This window comes from Littorina saxatilis, linkage group LG7, assembly GCF_037325665.1.
Source record: "Littorina saxatilis isolate snail1 linkage group LG7, US_GU_Lsax_2.0, whole genome shotgun sequence".
NCBI lineage: Eukaryota > Metazoa > Mollusca > Gastropoda > Littorinimorpha > Littorinidae > Littorina > Littorina saxatilis.
Genome location: NC_090251.1, coordinates 15951898 through 15973679, shown reverse-complemented (window position 1 = coordinate 15973679; position 21782 = coordinate 15951898). Strand labels below are relative to the sequence as shown.

The window sequence follows — 21782 nt, the reverse complement described above, 5'->3', positions numbered from 1 at the left end:
ACACACACACACACTGACTGACACACACACACTGACACTGACTGACACACACACACACTGACTGACACACACACACACACACTGACTGACACAAACACACACTGACTGACACACACACACACTGACTGACACACACACACACACACACACACTGATTGAGACGGAAGTTCATTTTTTACTTGTTTGTCCCGCATATAATGAGATCAGAGTTGAATTAATAGCCTCAAAGTATTATCGGAACCCATCCATGTTTAGAATGTGCCAATTACTATCCTCTACAACACACCGGTGACACTGTGACGGTTCCCCTACGCTTTGTGTTCGGTGCCCTGACCCTTTGTGTTCGGTTCCCACTCGGTTCCCACACGCCAAAATTCGCGGACAAAACATCCATTTATGGTAGTATTACGCAATGTTGCTCTCTGAGAATGGTCTTGTTAGATCTGTGAGTGTTTACACTACATGCCTAGGTGCTGTTGGATTGAAGGTTTTTGATATTTTAGCCGTTATTAGGTAGAATGCCTTCCACTTTACTGCAAAACTGCATAATTCGTAGCATCGGCAAGAAATATCCTACCAAAAAATGCCTGCTTGGAACTGTCCGTGGTCCAGCAAAAAGTTCAACATGTCTGTAGCAGACAGCCCAAGTTTCAAGATTGTAGGGCCATCCAAACAGCCGTAATAATAAAAACAACAAAAGTAGTCAGTGAAATTGGCTGTGTTCGGTCCCCCCACACTTTTGTGACGTAGGCGTGACGGTTCCCATAATTCATTGTGTCGGTCCCCACTTTCTGTGTCGGACCCCACTTTCGACCTAATTTCTCTGTGACGGACCCCACAACCAGCCTATTTTGTGTCGGTCCCCACACCTTCTTGGATTTATGACTTGCCGGTTACTTGTATCATTGTATTCATTGAATCTAATTGTCTCGGAGTTATTTTTCAGCAAAAACCGGCAAGGCAGCACCTTTTGTGATACCAAGTAAGTCAGATGACATCAGTATGTGTGTGTGTGTGTGTGTGTGTGTGTGTGTGTGTGTGTGTGTGTGTGAGAGAGAGAGAGAGAGAGAGAGAGAGAGAGAGAGAGAGAGAGAGAGAGAGAGTGAGAGAGAGAGAGAGAGAGAGAGAGAGATTGACACCTTTCCAGATCACTCCGGTTATGCGACACTACCGCGAGCGTCACTACCGCGTGTCACACTACCGCGAGTAACACTACCGCGTGTCACACTACCGCGAGTACGACACTACCGCGAGTATAACACTGCCGCGTGTCACACTACCGCGCGTACCACAACCGCGAGTACCATAACCGTAGAGAGAACGCATGCAAACTTACTTCTTGTGAGTTTGTGTTCTAACTTTGATTGGAAGCAACCCATTCTATATGTATTCTGATAGTGTGTTCTGATCGTTTTGAGTTCTTGGTTAGCATGACAAACATTGAATTAGTGTTCAGAGAACAGACCAGGCCTTTTTGTTTTATATTTCAAGGAAACATTTCAACCTTTGCCTTCAGCCATGGAAGTCATAAAATGACACGCGGTAATGTTATACTCGCGGTAGTGTGACACGCGGTAGTGTTATACTCGCGGTAGTGTCGTACTCGCGGTAGTGTCGTACTCGCGGTAAGTTCTGTTTCCGTACCCGCAACAGCGGCAGCGACAAAAGAAAACGCGCGCAAACGCGAGACGTGTTTCCGTACTTGCGTTTTAAACATGCGGTAAAATCTGTGTCACGATCGGGTGACAGAGACCAAGAAAGCGTCACTCAGTGGAGTGCCTGTTCTGGGTCAATGTATGATAGAAAGCGCCTGTGCGTGATATTGGACACAGCAGAGTTTTTGCTGACAGTGCTCCCGAGCACGGATGTTTTGAAACGCACGAGCTTCACAGTGCAGGTTTCTGCTGTCATAGGGCTGACGGTTTTTTTCGCTGACAGCGCGCACGGGATTTTCAGGGATTGAGTTTCTCGTGTCTTTTTCCTGCTTGGGGAGGCAAAACTGTGTATAGCTGGACTGGTTTGGTGACAAGGTCAGTCACGTGTATTTGGCTAGGTGGTCTGTCAGAGACTCAAGGACGACACACTTGACACCCAGCGGCAGAAGGGGAAGGACCTAACACACAGTTACTAGAGTATGATGGTTTTTCACCGAGTATCATATTCGGCACTCTAGGGGAACTTCCACAAGTTATTCCTTTCCTCTGCCACGTATTTTGCTGAGGACAAGTCGTCACATTTCCTTCGTCGGCGATGGCTTTCGCATAAGGATTCGACAAGGGGTTCTGGACGGTTTTGGTCACTGTTGACGAACAGAGACTGTTCCAGGGAGGAGGCGGACTTTGCTTCCATTGAGAGTTACAATCATAGGCTTTTGAGGTAATAAATCATTATTTAACGCTGTTGATGAGTCTGTGTTGTGGAATGAAATACTCTCTGTTGTTCTTTCCAGGTTAGCGCATAATTTACTCTCTGTGACGCTAAAATACTAATCTGTATATGGTTTTTGCAGATAGGGAGAGAAGGACGGAAAATGGCTGTTTTGTTGTTGTAAAAAGTCAGTTTTGTGCAGGCCCACGTGCTCGATGAGATATTTAAAGATGACATGTTTTAAGGTGGTGGGTGAGGGGTAGCTGACATGTTTAGTGCACCGATGCTTTCTGTTTGCAGCCTTCCTTCGTTCGCTTCGTTTCGTTCGCCTCGCTTCGTTACATTCCTGTAACATCTGCACGGCTGACTCTGGCGGGAACTGTTGCACGTTGAAGCTGCGCTAACCAGGAGACCGGCTAACCAGGAGACCGGCTAACCAGCGGACCGGCTAACCAGCGAACCGGCTAACCAGCGGACCGGCTAACCAGCGAACCGACTAACCAGCATACCGGCTAAGCAGCAGCAGCAGAGATAAAGCTAAGTGCACCACGTCGTACGCACCCCGTTGACCACCGTTGTCTTTTCGTATCTATGATTTCATTGGAGTAGTGACAACGTGGGGTGTGGGACACCTGCACGAACTAGAGCTTTTCGAACAGAACATTCGCATTTAACTATATTTACACGGGTTCAGCGTGTTACTATAATTTTCTACATAGTACTGGCATTTTGTCAGTGAACACTGGTTTTTTACGTGTTGAGAACGTAAAAGGAACATATTTTGAGTGAAGGCTCGAGGGAGGTGGAGAGTTTATACATAAACAGGCGTCTGAAACTTATACTTTTGTTGACTCTATTTAATTGTATGCCTGCGAGAGTGGATCGTGGTGTGGTTAGTTAATTAGTAGTAATTAACCGGTTCATAATCACCTTGAGTGATATATTGAAACGTGACACGTGGGGGCCAAGCCGGGATTTACTCAGTTAATTTCCAACTGATAAAGACCCACCAATTAAGGAGAACTAAGAGCAGATAATCTCGTCAGTGCTCGACTTATTTTCTGCTTGGTGCTACCCTTTTTTGTATAGTTTTGATCATATACCACACCTTAAGCGATTCACATCTTGCAGGAAATGTAAATTGTAATTTGTGAGTTATTGTATGCGCTAACTGTGATTATCTCCCTTTCCTTTGTTTGTGAATCTTTGTTGTTGTACGTTCAGAGTTTTCCGTTGCAGAGAGCTGAGCGGGGTTAGCGGATTTGTTATTCGTTTTACTCAGTTTTCTCTACATTGTTGTTTCGCATTCCGTAACAGGTTACATTTTCTACCGTCTTGTTTTACTTGGATTTTTCTCCATATTTTGACTTTGTTGGAATTTTGGGGGGGAAGGGTCCGAGGACTTCTGTCCTAACCAAGGCTGTGGGAAACACTCTGTTTCACCGCAAAAAGCAGCCGATAAAGTAGGCCACGGCTGTGGGAAACACTTTGTTTCACCGCAGAAAGCAGCCATAAAGTAGGCTACGCGATTTGTTCTACACCGTTTGGATTTTTCTTCTGCATTTTCCGGTTGCTGGATTTTTGTATCCACCGCTTTCGTCACCGCGTATTCTAGCTATAGCTGCGTTAGACTTACTTTTGTGATAAAGCTTTGCTAAAACTAACCATGGCTACAGGGGGATCTCCGACGAGGAGAATAACTTTCGAGACTCCTGGCAGTGAGGAACAGACAGAGCGTGACGCACGCGTTAGAGCGCGTAGTTTGCTTAAACGCAAGGAGCTGGAACGTAGGGAAGACATAGAGCGACAGACGAGAAAAGAAGAGCTTGACAGACAAGAACGACAGGCCGAACGTGACAGACAGGACAAGAAAGAGAAAGACGAACGAGACAGACAGGAAAAGAAGGACGAACTGGACAGACAAGAAAGAGAACGTGACAGACAAGAAAGAGAACGACAGGCCGAACGACAGGCCGAACGTGACAGACAAGAAAGAGAACGACAGGCCGAACGTGACCGACAGGATAAGAAAGACGAGCTTGAGAGACAGGAACGACAGGCCGAACTTGACAGACAGGAAAAGAAAGACGAACGTGACAGACTAGACCGGAAGGAACAGGCGGATCGCGATCACCAGCTAGAGCTAGCTAGGCTACAGGCCGAGAAGGGTACGCTCACTCAGGCTAGCGCGCCGACGTTTGTTGCCGACCGTACGAGACTGCCGACGTTCGACGATGACAAGGACGAGCTCGACGACTTTTTACGCCGGTTTGAGCGCATTGCATCTGACCAGAAGTGGGAAGAGGCCACGTGGGCTAGCCGCCTTAGCACCTGCTTGAAAGGACGCGCATTGCAGCTCTACAACGCTTTGGAGGACGACGAGGCGAGAGACTATCAGGCACTTAAGAAGGCGTTACTCCAGCGCTTTAACCTGACTGCTGAAGCCTACAGACGACGTCTGCGTAACAGCAAGAGACTGAGCGGCGAGCTGAGTCATCAGTTTGTGGCACGCCTTAACCTCTACCTGCGGCGCTGGGTGGAGATGGCCGAAAAGGACTGGACCGTCAACGACCTTGCCGACCTCATAGTCATGGAACAACTGATGTCCAGCCTGCGACCTGAGGTGGTGACCTTCGTGCAGGAGCACCAGCCCAAGACTACTCAGGAGGCAGCCGACTGGATCAGAGTGCACGAGGACGCCCAGGCGATCTCCGGCAAATCTTCAGGCTCACGGCCAGGAAAAACGGGAAATTCGGGTTCTTCAGGACCCAAGGACGGGAAGGACGATCAGGGACACAAGGGATCGAGTTCCAGAACTGACATCCAGTGTTACTACTGCAACAAGCGGGGCCACGTGAAGAAGGACTGCCACAAGAGACAGGCTGACCAGAAGGGCGTTCACTTCGTTGGCAGTGAGGAGTTCAGGGACGTCACGAGCTCATGCACCATCCCACAACTCTGCGTTCCGTGCTCCAGGAAACATTTCCAGCCCCACTGCAACGTCTACGTTAACGGAGTGAAGGGCGAAGGTCTGCGGGACACAGGGGCAGACATGATAGTGGTTCGGGCGAGTCTAGTTCCAGCTATGGCCTACACAGGAGACAGCATCAGGGTGAGAATGGCCGAGGCATCTCACGCTTACGACTTGAACACGGCAGTGATCAAGGTCGTAACCCCGTTGTTCACGGGGACCATTGTGGCCGTCGTCATGGACGATCCTCCATGCGACCTGCTCATTGGAAACCGGGTTCAGTTTGTGGACGGCGTCACCAGGGAGGTTCCCGTTTATCGGTCTCCCGACGTCATTTCAGTGCTCACGCGGGCACAGGCGGAGCGAGAGGACAAACCTCTCAAACCCCTACCTGCTGCACGAGCTGCCCTGGGGAACGTGACCCCCGCGCTTCTCGCGAAGGCTCAGGATTCTGACCCGACCTTAGCTACTCCTCGGGAGCACGCGAAGTCGGGGAAGGTGAAGCTGAGCGGGAAGCATGGGAGGTCAAAGTTCCTCAGGGACAAGAAGTTGCTCTACCGTGAGTTCAGCAACAAGGAAGGTGCATTCAAACAGGTTGTCGTGCCTCGCGAGTTTCGCGAGGGTGTCATGGCAACGGCACACGACTCGATTCTGGGAGGTCATCTGGGCACCAAGAAGACCACGGATCGTGTCTGGCGCCACTTTTACTGGCCAGGCATCTGCACGGATGTCCGACGTTTCTGTGCGTCCTGCGATAAGTGCCAGAAGGTGGTTGCCAAAGGAAGGGTGAGGAAGGTCCCCTTAGAGAAGATGCCGCTCATCGACGAACCCTTTCGTCGGGTGGCAGTGGACATCATCGGGCCCATCTTGCCTGCGTCTGAGGACGGAAACAGATACATTTTGACCATGGTGGACTACGCTACTCGATACCCAGAGGCGATCCCTCTGAAATCGATTGAAGCCACGCGAGTAGCTGAGGCTCTGGTTACTATGTGGTCCCGGCTGGGAATTCCATCAGAGGTACTCACCGACAGAGGCACGCAGTTCACGGGAGGAGTGATGGCGGAGGCAGCACGACTGCTATCACTGGAGCAGCACTTCACCACTCCTTACCATGCTCAGTGCAACGGACTGGTGGAAAGGTTCAATGGCACCTTGAAGACCATGCTGAGGAAACTAGCTCAGGAGAAACCACGCACGTGGGACAGGTACATCCCAGCATTGCTTTTTGCATACCGCGAGGTTCCTCAGGAGAGCTTGGGCTTTTCCCCATTCGAGCTGTTGTACGGCAGACAGGTACGCGGTCCCATGGCTATCCTGCGTCAGGCTTGGACGGACGAAGAAGCTGACGAGGAGGTGCAGACGACAGCGACCTACATCGTAGAACTCAGGAACAGGATTGAAGAGACCTGCAAACTGGCTCAAGAGAACCTGGGAAGAGCAGCACAGCGTTATGCGCGAGGATTCGACCGCAAGGCACGGCCGCGCAGCTTCAAGATTGGAGAACGGGTGTTGCTACTTCTACCTGTCAAACACAACAAGCTACAACTGCAGTGGCAAGGACCTTTTGAGGTGACAGCGAGGGTGGGCCAGAACGACTACAGGATCATGATGCACGGGAAAGCACGCCTGTACCACGCCAACCTGCTGCGCGCCTACATAGAGAGGACAGCCTACGGGGAGAAGAACAAAGACCAGAAGAACAAAGACAAGAAGACAGAGAAGGTTGCAGTCATCAGGGGTGAAACGAGGGGTTGCTCGTTCTTGAGGACGACCTTTCTGTCTGGAAACAGACCATCAACCTCTGCAATATCTTCAGGTTGCAAGGTTGGCAAACGCCAGACTTATGCGCTGGGCGTTGATTCTCCAACCGTACCAATTCACGGTACGCGTCATTCCGGGCGCCAACAATGTTGGAGCTGACTTTCTCTCTCGGGCTGTAGAGGAGAACATGACTGTGAGCGAAACCGAGGTTTCGTCTTGAAGAGGGGAGGTGTGTCACGATCGGGTGACAGAGACCAAGAAAGCGTCACTCAGTGGAGTGCCTGTTCTGGGTCAATGTATGATAGAAAGCGCCTGTGCGTGATATTGGACACAGCAGAGTTTTTGCTGACAGTGCTCCCGAGCACGGATGTTTTGAAACGCACGAGCTTCACAGTGCAGGTTTCTGCTGTCATAGGGCTGACGGTTTTTTTCGCTGACAGCGCGCACGGGATTTTCAGGGATTGAGTTTCTCGTGTCTTTTTCCTGCTTGGGGAGGCAAAACTGTGTATAGCTGGACTGGTTTGGTGACAAGGTCAGTCACGTGTATTTGGCTAGGTGGTCTGTCAGAGACTCAAGGACGACACACTTGACACCCAGCGGCAGAAGGGGAAGGACCTAACACACAGTTACTAGAGTATGATGGTTTTTCACCGAGTATCATATTCGGCACTCTAGGGGAACTTCCACAAGTTATTCCTTTCCTCTGCCACGTATTTTGCTGAGGACAAGTCGTCACATTTCCTTCGTCGGCGATGGCTTTCGCATAAGGATTCGACAAGGGGTTCTGGACGGGTTTTGGTCACTGTTGACGAACAGAGACTGTTCCAGGGAGGAGGCGGACTTTGCTTCCATTGAGAGTTACAATCATAGGCTTTTGAGGTAATAAATCATTATTTAACGCTGTTGATGAGTCTGTGTTGTGGAATGAAATACTCTCTGTTGTTCTTTCCAGGTTAGCGCATAATTTACTCTCTGTGACGCTAAAATACTAATCTGTATATGGTTTTTGCAGATAGGGAGAGAAGGACGGAAAATGGCTGTTTTGTTGTTGTAAAAAGTCAGTTTTGTGCAGGCCCACGTGCTCGATGAGATATTTAAAGATGACATGTTTTAAGGTGGTGGGTGAGGGGTAGCTGACATGTTTAGTGCACCGATGCTTTCTGTTTGCAGCCTTCCTTCGTTCGCTTCGTTTCGTTCGCCTCGCTTCGTTACATTCCTGTAACATCTGCACGGCTGACTCTGGCGGGAACTGTTGCACGTTGAAGCTGCGCTAACCAGGAGACCGGCTAACCAGGAGACCGGCTAACCAGCGGACCGGCTAACCAGCGAACCGGCTAACCAGCGGACCGGCTAACCAGCGAACCGACTAACCAGCATACCGGCTAAGCAGCAGCAGCAGAGATAAAGCTAAGTGCACCACGTCGTACGCACCCCGTTGACCACCGTTGTCTTTTCGTATCTATGATTTCATTGGAGTAGTGACAACGTGGGGTGTGGGACACCTGCACGAACTAGAGCTTTTCGAACAGAACATTCGCATTTAACTATATTTACACGGGTTCAGCGTGTTACTATAATTTTCTACATAGTACTGGCATTTTGTCAGTGAACACTGGTTTTTTACGTGTTGAGAACGTAAAAGGAACATATTTTGAGTGAAGGCTCGAGGGAGGTGGAGAGTTTATACATAAACAGGCGTCTGAAACTTATACTTTTGTTGACTCTATTTAATTGTATGCCTGCGAGAGTGGATCGTGGTGTGGTTAGTTAATTAGTAGTAATTAACCGGTTCATAATCACCTTGAGTGATATATTGAAACGTGACAATCTATAAACTCCCGCGTTGTCGCGCGACAACGCAAAAAAATCGCTCCAGGACCCTTTCAAAAAAATCGCGTCGCTTGCCGCTTGTCGCGCCGCTAACGCGTCGCGCGTGTGGAAACACTCCTGGTCATTTTCTATGTGCTTGATTTTCGTCGCGCCGCTGGAAAAACGCTGTCGCGGGTACGGAAACACAACTCTCTCTCTCTCTCTCTCTCTCTCTCTCTCTCTCTCTCTCTCTCTCTCTCTCTCTCACACACACACACACACACACACACACACACACACACACACACATACTGATGTCATCTGACTTACTTGGTATCACAAAAGGTGCTGCCTTGCCGGTTTTTGCTGAAAAATAACTCCGAGACAATTAGATTCAATGAATACAATGATACAAGTAACCGGCAAGTCATAAATCCAAGAAGGTGTGGGGACCGACACAAAATAGGCTGGTTGTGGGGTCCGTCACAGAGAAATTAGGTCGAAAGTGGGGTCCGACACAGAAAGTGGGGACCGACACAATGAATTATGGGAACCGTCACGCCTACGTCACAAAAGTGTGGGGGGACCGAACACAGCCAATTTCACTGACTACTTTTGTTGTTTTTATTATTACGGCTGTTTGGATGGCCCTACAATCTTGAAACTTGGGCTGTCTGCTACAGACATGTTGAACTTTTTGCTGGACCACGGACAGTTCCAAGCAGGCATTTTTTGGTAGGATATTTCTTGCCGATGCTACGAATTATGCAGTTTTGCAGTAAAGTGGAAGGCATTCTACCTAATAACGGCTAAAATATCAAAACCTTCAATCCAACTGCACCTAGGCATGTAGTGTAAACACTCACAGATCTAACAAGACCATTCTCAGAGAGCAACATTGCGTAATACTACCATAAATGGATGTTTTGTCAGCGAATTTTGGCGTGTGGGAACCGAGTGGGAACCGAACACAAAGGGTCAGGGCACCGAACACAAAGCGTAGGGGAACCGTCACAGTGTCACCGGTGTGTACAAATGGCCAAGTGGTAAGACAGTTAGCAACGTATATTTACAAAGCTATACGATTTCGCACTGATTCTCTGGAAAATGCACAGTTGCAAGATGCAGGTCCATGAGGTTGCTTCTTTTAAACATTGTTCGCTTGTATAATGTGTCACCAGTCTTGTTATGGGCCGGAGGCCTAACAAATAAAATTTCCGACTTCTCTGCCTCTGTCTGACGACGACGACGATGATGATGATTTGAGGATGAAAGTCGCTTATTGATTTCAATGTTTGTAATTCTCTCAAGAGACTGGCTCCGCATAACTCTCACTTACTCTGACACACATGTCGAAAGCATTAGTAGAGCGCTTACTTCCCTTTGTATATTAAATCTGTTCATATAGCGCTCTGCCTGATTGTTTCTCTTGATCATGTCTTTGAGAGCGTGTTACAAGGTGTAAACACAGCGTCACTGACGGAAGCGCATCAGTGTGCACAAGACGACAGACCCACACTGGCACACGCACGCACACACACACACTCAGTGGCACACACCGGCAAACACACACACACCGGCACTGACGCGGCACACACTGCGGACACACACACACCCACACACACACTCATTATGATAATGCCCACACACTTGCGCGAGCGCGCGCACACACACACACACACACTCGCACGCACACATACATGCACAAACACGCGCACAAACATACACACACGCGCACATTATGACTGCCCAAACACTTGCGCGCACGCACACACACACACACACACACACACACGCACACACACACACGGATACACATATCATATCGCGGCACACGCAAACCCACATGCACACGCACATAAGGGTACATGAAAGCTAACATGACATGACGCACCCCCCCCTCCCCCAACTTGTCTACATACATACATACATACATACATACAGGCAGACAGATACCCACGGCAACACACATACACTGGCACACGCACATACACACACACACACACGCACTGGCACACACGCACATAAGCATATATGAAAGCTTACATGACATGGATTAAGACGCATCCCCCCCCTCCCCCAACTTGCCTACATTCAGACAGACAGACCCACACCCACACACTGGCATACTGACACGCACACACACACTCACACACACACACGCGCGCGGGCACACACAGAGCTACACACATAATATACACACACACACACACCAACACACATACATGTGCGCACATTATGATAATGCCCACACACTTGCGCGAGAGAACTCACACACACGCACACACATTGACGTGCACACACACACGCGCGCACACACACTATTCACACAGGATTGAGGAAGGAGGGGAGGGGAGAGTATTTAGGTGTGCACTGACTGACCTTTATGAAAACGTTAGCGTTCAGTGCATTAAAACCTCTCTCCATTTCAAGAGTCGTGCACAGCTCGCGTTCCAGGTAAAAGCGAGAAAGTTACATTGCACGTGCAGCTTCGCGGATTCACGAACTGTCGTCAAAGATGTGGACGAGTTCATCAGTCACGAATGGGGGTGCAAAGAATATTCACTGTGTGAAATGCAGCTTATTCTGAACTGTTTGTTTCGTGTTTTGTACCTGTGGTGTGTAAATTTGAACTCGTCTTAGGATCACCTGATTGTGCAGCTTCCGCCCACCAGTTGCTGAACGGACATCGTTGCGAGAGGGCAGATGACATTGCTCCGTTTTTGTGATGACCGGGCTGTCCTGAATCACAAGTGCGTCGAGTCGTACCCGTGGAATCAATTATCAGGTAAGTGTATTATTTATGTTTAGTATTGTTGTTGTTGTCTGTTTGTTTGTTGTATTGTTTTTAGCTTTTTTCAGTGTGTTATTTAGTTTGTGTATCTTTGGGTTTTCTTTGAATTTGATACTTTACGATGGAGGCATGTGAAACATTTTACTATACTATGGGAATCTTGGTAAGGCCTAAAAAAAAAATAGGGGTGGTTACGGTAACCCGACCTACCCTATTTTTAGGGGCCGACCCTATAACTTTTTATTACATTTGTCAAAAAAACACAAAAAAAACAACCGAGTGCAGAAAACGCAATGAAAGCGAAATCGCCCGAGTCGCACACTTATTTCCCTGTCAAGAAGGTTTAATTTGTACACATTAGAAAAAAAGAAAAGAAAAAAAAAAGTAATTGCCTACCTTCCTACCCTATTTTTTGTGGCTATGTTACCGTAACCACACCTATTTTTTTGTGTGCCTAATCTTGAACTTTAGCGTGTTAAATTCATAGCTCAGAATCGACATTCTGTACTTATTTTTCATACAAGTCCATGTAAGCAAGCCAAAGAACATGTCGTGAAATTAATTGACGGATTGAGCTTCAAACTTAAGCATAATTAATTTGGTGGTTCAATCGACGAAAATGCACCGAAAATGGCGTACGTTGTCAACCACGGGACGTCATTTAGTGATTTACACGAAAGAGTTGTCTCCCTTGTCCGATCATACGGATAATTCCTTCTTTGACCCATGTAAACGAAATGCATTCGTACAGTTCATCGGAGTTAATTCCGTAACTTCAAACGGATCTAAAATGACTTGTTATGATTACAAGTGCAGGTTCTACAAATTTGGAGACTTAATTAAATGCCTCTGAATTCTGAGCTATGAATTTAACACGCTAAAGTTCAAGATTACCGGAATCTCGGTAGGACTCGAGCTAATATTGTAATTGTAAAGCTGTCTTTTCGGCGACATGATAACATTGTATCCAAAGAATTGGCAATTTTTAAACAAGGTAATCACATAATTACTCCACATGTTCACATATCACAGCCGTTTGTTGAATAAAACATTGGTGAATTCAGATAATGCTTGCGGCCGTAACATTGAGCGAATTTATCTGAAAATTCACACAAGATGGAGAATATAGATGTGAGCCAGTAGTAGTAGTATATAGGGGCGGCTATATTTGTTAGCCGAAGGCCGCGAGGCCTTATTGGTGCCCCTTCTTTGTCAGATACTGACTTTGCATGCCTAAATCCCTATTCTGTCAATGCTTTCAATCAAAGTCGTAAAAAAGGTTAAGAAATTTTGGAGCCGGTTTTTGAAGGCGTCTACTAGCTGTGGGTGCGAATTTTATGTTAGCGGGTAGTGCATTCCAATTGTTAGCAACTCTTTGAGAAAACGAAAACTTGCGCTTGTTAGTCTTACAGTGTTGAACAAAGATTTTTCCCTGGCTGTTTCTGGTGTTGTCTGTCTGCTTGAATGTGAATATTTTGTGCATGTCAATATCATCCACCCCATTTATAATTCTATATGTTTGTATTAGATCACCCCTTGTCCTCCTTCCCTTCAGAGAGTGGAGGAGTCTAGGTATTTGAGTCTGTCCGCGTAAGACTTATCCCGGCACTCCTTTAGAATTTTAGTTGCTCGATGCTGCACCCTCTCAATTGTCTGAGACTGTCTCTTGAGGAATGGGCTCCACACCACATTTGCATATTCCACCAGTGGTCTCACAAAGGCTTTGCATAGCTTTAAGAAGGTGTCCTTGTCAAGAAATGAGAACGTTCGTTTGATAATGCCAATCCTCTGATGTCCTCGAATATGCGGGTCGAATGACAAATTGCTGTCGAAAACACCGATGTCCTTTTCCTCATCACATTCATTTATTTTTTCAATAGCATCAATGACAGTCATCACGTAGTCATATTTGGGATTATTTTTACCAGAATGCAGAACATTGCACTTTGAAACAGTTTGTCACGACAGGAAGCTTTAGCTTGAAGAATGCATGTTTTATTTAGTATTCAGTTTCGGTAATGTTGAACGTTAGTGTTTATAATTCATAGCTCACAATCCGGTGGCATTTTTTAAATTTAATTTGGATACGAATCCCTTTCATCAAATCAAGAATATTGATCGTGAAAGTAGTTGACGGATTAAGCTCCAAACTTAAGCATAATTAATTATTTTGGTCATTTGGTGGACGAAAATGACGAGAAAATGCATACGTAATATCGACAGAGTTGCCTCCCCTCCTTCGAAAACGTGTTTGTGGTGATATCTTTCTAAAACCCATGTAAAGGAAGTCATCTGTACAGTTTATTCCGTTACCCCAAAGGTATCTAAAATGCTTACAAGAGCAGGTTCTCCAAATTGCAGTGGATTCTGAGCTATGAATTTACAACGCTAAAGTTTAATATTACCCTATTTTCTCATTTATTTACTTCCATGACACTGATTGTTTTCATTTTCAGTACTCGCCTTCGAGAAGAACCCATTGATTGCTGACGTCACATGGAGCCTGCTGTGACAAGGGGCACGTCATCACACGGGAACGGTGAGTGTCCGTTGTTTTTGTTTCTGTCCTGTCTGTTCGTCCTTGGTGTTTTTGTGAGTCGGTCTCTTGAGGTCATCACCAAAAGGAAAATTAAGGTCGTAAGGCAATCTAGAAAAAGGCTTAATGGAATCGGATAGGATGCAATTTGAGCAGCATATAACAGAAAAGTGGTACTCGTCAGGAAAGAGTTAATTTCAAATGTAGAGTACTCGTTTCGGAATTAGAGAGCACCAATTTTCAAAATGATTTACCTTTTACTTATATGTAAAGTGATTAAAAGTAATGGATTCGAGAGGGACGTAATTTGATCACTGATTTTAATCAAAATTGTACTCGTGGATTTCCAATTAGCAGGCGATTACTGATTCATGAATGTGATATCTCTGGTCGTGAACTCTTTAACACAGGGATTGCATATATTTTTTCCAGGATACAATTAAAACATTAAAAGCACAGTCAGTGATCCAAGGGTTTTATATTCCCGAAATCAAACAAATGTTGGCTCAAGTTCCTCGACAGGTGTTAAATACCAGTAGAATTTAGGAGTGAAAGTTGAAATGATCATTGATGACGTCAAGGGGCAGACTCAAGTACATGTGATGCAGGGTATGGCCAGGGTTGGAACACAGGAATAGGATTATTTTCATTGTGAAAAAAATTGCCCGAATTTTGACTTCTCGGATGACGGGTTTCGGTCAGGACGTTTTTTTGTGACAAACTGACTAAATATTTTGATAGCACTTTACGCGACTTGATTCTTTTTAAATGTGTATCTAAATTCTCTTGTTGCCACTGCACTGCCTAATCACAAAACTTGTTTTAAAGACATGTGTATTGAAATGTAAACAAATGTGACACCAATTACATTTCTTGAATTTATTGAATACAGTACCCCCCGCGGGTTAGGGGGAGTCCCATAATGGTTGGGACGAGAAATAATTTACCCGATGCTTCCCAGCATGCCGTAAGAGGCGACTAACGGATTCTGTTTCTCCTTTTACCCTTGTTAAGTGTTTCTTGTATAGAATATAGTCAATTTTTGTAAAGATTTTAGTCAAGCAGTATGTAAGAAATGTTAAGTCCTTTGTACTGGAAACTTGCATTCTCCCAGTAAGGTCATATATTGTACTACGTTGCAAGCCCCTGGAGCAAATTTTTGATGAGTGCTTTTGTGAACAAGAAACAATTGACAAGTGGCTCTATCCCATCTCCCCCCTTCCCCCGTCGCGATATTGAATACAGTAGTGAAGGAAATGACATAAAGAGACGAGTATTGATACACATTCACATTTTCAATATAACAAAGAGTAGCAAGTTTTGATCAACACGTTAATGTATGACTGATACTTTTTCAACACAATGAATGCTGTAATTTTTCTCTTTAAAGTCGTAAATTAAATTCAACTGATACCTGGCCTGAACCTTGCTTCATGTGGGATTGTATTTGATTGGGGTCTGGTGGATGAAAAACAGAATTATTCCACTTTCCACATACCACTTCAAGCCGACTAGTTTGTCATTTATTCCCTTTTTATTTGTGAACAGAAGTCACTTCATACAGCATAACTGTGTATTATCTTTCCGAGGTATTTTATTCTTGGAAAAACAGTTGTTCATTGTGAGACATAGAGATAGGCAATGAAGATTTTGATCAAACTGACGTGGTTTCCCTCTGACCAAAATTTCTTCATTAAATTGTACACCAAATGATGATTTTAACAGACATACTAAATGTATAATATGTGATGCTTTTTATTTCAAATCACGAATTTCGTACCTAGAAACATCGTGAAATTATAAATGAGAAGAGTAAATTAAAATAAATTTGATCGTGTGTGGAAATGTCTCTCATTTAATAACTTAATCTCGTTTTAATAAAGACAAACTAAGCAACCGTCCGCCTCACTGCTTTGTCGAGTCAAAGTTAAGCGAATTTGCCTTGAAATTCACATAAGATGGATAAAATAGAAGTTGACCGGTAATTTATTTGTCACGACAGAAAGCATTAGGTTGAAGAGTGCATGTTCGTTTTCTCATTTAAATACTTTGTCGTGTCACTGATTTTTCATTTTTCATTTTCAGTACTCACCTTGGAGATGAACCCACTTCATGGCTGACGTCACATGTTACCTGTTGTGACAAGGAAACGTTGAGAATCCGTCGTCTTTGTTTTTGTCCTGTCTGTTCGCCTATGGTTTTGTTTGTGCGAGTCAGACTCTTGAGGTCAACATGTAAAGGAAAAGTACGACCTTAAGGAAATTCAAAACAAATCAAAATTCTTTGGAAGGCTAATTACTGGTATCAGATAAGATCGAATTTGACCAGCATAGCACAGAAATCTGGTACTCGTTTGGGAATTAGAGATCAGAAAACTTCAAATATATATTTCGTATTCATTGCAGTTTAAAACTATAAGGTGGAGTTGCTCTGAACTGGTAGTGACGTCAGCTTTAACATTATGCAAAGTGAGTAAAGGTAATGGATTCGAGAGTGGCATTATTTGCAGGCGATTATATCTCTGTTCGTGAAGTCTTCAAGGCAGGGTTTTTCTGTGTATAATTCAGTAGTGAAAGTTGAAATTATCATTGATGTCGAGTCAGACCCAAGTACATGTGATGTTGGGTATGGCCAGGATTGGTACACAGGAATATATTTTCATTCCAAAATCATTTTTAAAACTGGTATTCTCCCGTATAGCATAGAAAACAGATAATTTCAAATGCTGTATTGTAGTAGAGAACTCATTCAGAATTGGGCTCCATTAGCAATTTCATATTGCTATGGGAATAATGGTAGTGTACTCGTGGAATCAAAACATTGGAAATGTTATAACACTGTAGAATTTAGAAGAGAAAGTTGAAATGATCGGCGTTGATGACGTAAAGAGACAATCTGTTTACCCTCACAAATGGACTAAGTGTCTTCATATCGCTTTAAACGGCTTGTTTCTTTGGAAGTCATCATTCATAATAAAAGTAGTAATTTTGCGGAAATTGTCAATGATTTATTTTGAATAGCTTCATTTTTAGTAGCAAGCACAAGAGAATTACAGGTGGAAAAGGGAAGCTAGAACGTCTGTGAACTGAATTGCAAATGGCGGCCATAATTATTGCTATCTACTTACTGTAGCAGATAATCAAAACCATACATACGTACATGGTAAAGGATGTAGAAACCCGCACGAATTGAGGGCTAATTACTGGTATCAAATGTGACCAGCATAGCACACATTAATGTGATCAAAGGCAGAGGGATAAGATTTAAGTAATCTTTATTGAAGAACTGTGGAATGAAAATGATCAGGCCAGTGTTTTAACCAAATACAATTTAGGTTTTGCACTGACACGTTAGTTAGACGTCTAAATGTAAACGAGAGCTATCGTTTTAGAAAAGCTTGACTTAGTTTTGTGGTTCAGTTAATTGTTTTATGATTTTAGTTGCAAGTCTGAGACATCCTGTTCGTTGAAGTGCATTAAAAGTGTTAAAAAAAAATAAAGCAAATTGTTGAGCTTGTAATGTTTGATGTGTTGAAAAGCAAGCAGTAATTTGTTTATTTGATGCTGTGCGATTAGACGGCAAGTGCAAAAGAAATTTAATTGGTAACACCAGCAATAGTTTATTATTAAAAGTGAATAAAGGTAGTGGGATAAGTCGTTCATTTAGGCCATGGGGTTTTCAGCAATCTTTGAGGAGAGTTGTGGAATCGAAATCATCAGGCTATTTCTAAATTGCAGCCGAGTATATTTGTTTAAATTCAAATGCGGGAGAATTTTTGGTGGGCGGCTAGACCTTCTCTGAACTGGTATTCATTATAAAAAGTTAAAAGAGGAATTGTGAAAAAAGTTTAAATTCGAGTTGTATTTAAGTCTTCAGCAAAAGACAGTAACTTGATCTTCTATACTAGTAGGCAGAAGTTTGTGAAGAGGCTATTTGTAAGGCGGGAACGTAATCCAATATCGTATTAAAAATGTGTAGCCATTTTAGCGGGTAATGAGACTTGGGACTATTTTTCGTCAGGTCTTTGGGTTGCTGTCTTTTAACGTGACGAGAGACTGCTACGTCGTGTTTTTTGATGTTGATATATACAATATTTCTGTTATTTTGGGTTGCTGTCCATTAATATAAGGAGATATCAATATTGTTCGTGATAAAAGATAGTTTTTCATGTGATTTGTTATCCATGACTGTTTGATTTCAATTGCAAGTGTGGGTGTCGTGGAACCAAGTTGCTAACCGTTCGTCATTGTCTGATTAACTTGGTTGAATGAACAATGAAGTGTCAGTTTTGCTTGTCAATTAAATTAAGTTTGACCAAAAAAGTGATTCTTAAGTTTGTATGAATGAAAGCACACACATTAAATTCGAGGGAAGTTTATTGAATCAAAACAGGAAAATTCAGCAAGATCCAGAGCAATGTCCTGCCAGTATTCAGTGCAAATTGGAAAAGAGGACCTCTAGAACCTATCTCCACACTTAGAGATTATCAAAACGTGCCCTAGGGGCATGATTCGTGGGTCCTCCTTTCCAGTTTTGGACAAGTGCACACAAAATACCACGACCGTATTGCCGAGTGAACTGTGCAATTTCAAAGTTACAAAAACAAGCATACTACAGAGTAATCTCCTGTGAATACACCTTACAAATACAAACTTCCAATACAAACTTACAATACCAATACGTACATAATTGAACTGAACAGGCTCTGCTATTAAAAACACTCCACAAATGTTAAATAAAAAGCTTAGTTCATAAAAAAAGGACAGATTGCATGTGTCTTTCACATAAGTATGCTCATAAAGATTTATACCAGCGGATAAGGAAAAAAACGTGAATCTTAACCTTGCTTGTGATAATGATGTAATGACGATGATAAAGATGCTACGGTTGCTATTGACGATGATGCTACTGTCGCCAATGACAATGCTACTCCCGCTTATAAAGATAATGCTTCTGTCTCCATTGCCGCAGATTCTACTCCCGCTAATGACAATGATGCTACTCCCGCTTATAAAGATAATGCAACTTTCACGAATGACAATGATGCTACTGTCGCTGATGCTAATGACGATGATCCCTCTCCCGCTAATGCTACTCCCACTAATGACGAAGATGCTACTCCTAAAGACGATGATGCTACCGTCGCTAATGACGATGATCGTACTGCCGACGATGATGCTACTCCCTCTAATGACGACGATGCTACCCCCTCAAAGGCCTGGCGCTCACCTATGAAACTTCAGCAGAACAGCACACAGTACTCGTCATAATCCCTATTGCAGCATGCAGCGCCGCCGACTCTGCGCAGGTGAATAATTTCCCGCTAACGACGATGATGCTACTCCCGCTAACGACGATGATGCTACTGTCGCTAATGACAAAGATGATACTACCACTAATGCAGACCTGCCTACCCTTACGATTTGGGCGTAATTTACTACGATTTTTTATTCCAAACTACGCCACTACGCTTTCCGCGATAGAAATACGATTTTTAAGAAACCGAAAGTACGATTTTTCGCATTTCGTCCCGATATAAATCCGATCCGTATTTTTGCTCTCGCCGACCTTTGCGAGCGCACATGCGCGATGCGCATTTTCGGTCTGTTCACATTAATATATGCAAGCAAGGTAGACGACGTCTTTTGCAGTGCAATGAAGCGACGCGCGAAAAATCCGCATGAGACGGACGAAGAGTCTCAGTCAGAGTCTGACAAGGAAACTGTTTTACAGTGGTGGTCCGATATCAGCGAAAATGAAGAAAGCCGCTCAACAGAAGTACAAAACTAGCTACTCAGAATCTTGGCCATGCCTAAGACCTTCTTCTTCTTCTTCCGTACGTCTCCGAGTCCTGCGGTTGAGTCACTGTTACCGAGAGTGGCTAGCTCCGGCAAACACCTCTATCGAAAGGACCAAGCCACGTGTTGTGTTCGCTTTGCCACAGTGATTTTTCATGTGCACACGGAGGAAAGAATGACTGTGCGAAGCATATCGGGACAACCACATCATCCTAGATCGTTCCAATCAGTGTAGTTTCCCAGAGCTGTGTTCTTGGGTCGTTTTTGACTGACTTCACAATTTGATAAAATCAATGACATTTTATTTTTGCGAAGCAACTGAATATGAACAGAAAGTGTGCAGAAGAATGTTTGTGTCCTGCAAGACTTTATGAACAACTATTTCTCCGTTGGGAGAAAAATGAGGACTCGACTACAGGCAAGGCAGTGTCAAATTCTTTATTTGGGTTCTCCTTTTAGCCACACCCACCGATGGCCGTTACTTTTGGCAACGAAAAACTACTCTTTCTACCACCAGATTACTCTTTTTGGCTGGGCTCATTACTCCTTGTAATTTTGGGGGTAGGCAGGTCTGCTAATGACGGAGATGCTACTCCCGCTAATGACGAAGATTCTACTCCCGCTTATAAAGATAATGCTACTGTCACGAATGACAACTTGATGCTACTGTCGTTAATGGCAATGATGCTACTGTCGCCGATGACAATGACCGGATGCTCCCGTTAATGATGCTACTCTCGCTAATGACAATGATGCTACTCCCGCAAATGACAATGATGCTACTCCCGCAAATGACAATGATGCTACTCCCGCAAATGACAATGATGCTACTCCCGCTAATGACGATGATCCCTCGTCTCCCGCTAATGACGATGATGCTCCCGTCGCTAATGACGATGATCGTACTTCCGCTAATGACAATGATGATAGTGTTGTTAATGACGATGATGCTATTGTCGCTAATGATGATGATGATAATGGTGGTGCTGCTACTCCCAGTAATGACGATGATGCTATTCCCTCTAATGACGATGCTACTCCCGCTAATGACAATGATGCAACTCCCGCTGATGATGAGAGGGTTCAACTGTCTGTATGTACATTTCTCACATCAAACTCAAAAGTCAACCACATTTGCTTGTAAACAGAAATATTTCTCAATGAAACTGTGTGTTCCACTGTTGATCAGAACCTAGTTTCGTGAGGAAATGTCTGCGAGTCTGCCTACTCTTCTGATGTAATGAACTGGAAAATGGATGCATGACAGTAAAACCTTGACACACATTTTAAGAAAACAAAATGCACAGACCTCTGCATTGTGGGAGGCATGAAACGGGATAAATACGCTGGCAAACAGTTGCTGAAGAATGTGTGTGATGACGCTGCGACAGGGGGTCCGTGGAAGATTCTCCAGCACACTGGATGATGGATGATGGATTCAGACTGCAAGCAGTAGACACAATTCTTGTCAACTGTCTGCGTGTGTTAGAAACATGTCTGTCTAATCTCTCGTGCAGTCTGTTCTTTCTTCCTTTCTTGTCCTATAGTGTGTGTGTCTGAACAATAACTACATAAACATGAACAACAAAAACTCTAGCTCTGGTCAACTGTCTGCGTGTGTTCGGAACATGTCAGTCTTTTCTTTCTTCATTTCTTGTCCTCTATTTTTTGTCTGAAGAATAACTGTACATACACATGAGTTAGAAACATGTCAGTTTAATCTCTCATTTTCCTTTCTTGTCC

The 21782-nt window shown here is 44.4% G+C and overlaps 2 long non-coding RNA genes across 2 annotated transcripts in view; one reads left to right on the top strand and one right to left on the bottom strand.

Moving 5' to 3' along the window:
- LOC138970799 (uncharacterized) overlaps window positions 1-21782 on the bottom strand; it is a 482774-nt gene that overhangs the window by 112296 nt on the left and 348696 nt on the right. The window lies entirely within an intron of this gene.
- LOC138970802 (uncharacterized) lies at window positions 11579-21763 on the top strand. Its single transcript, XR_011457072.1, has 3 exons — window positions 11579-11699; window positions 14162-14244; window positions 16327-21763. It is a non-coding gene; the product is annotated as an uncharacterized lncRNA (long non-coding RNA).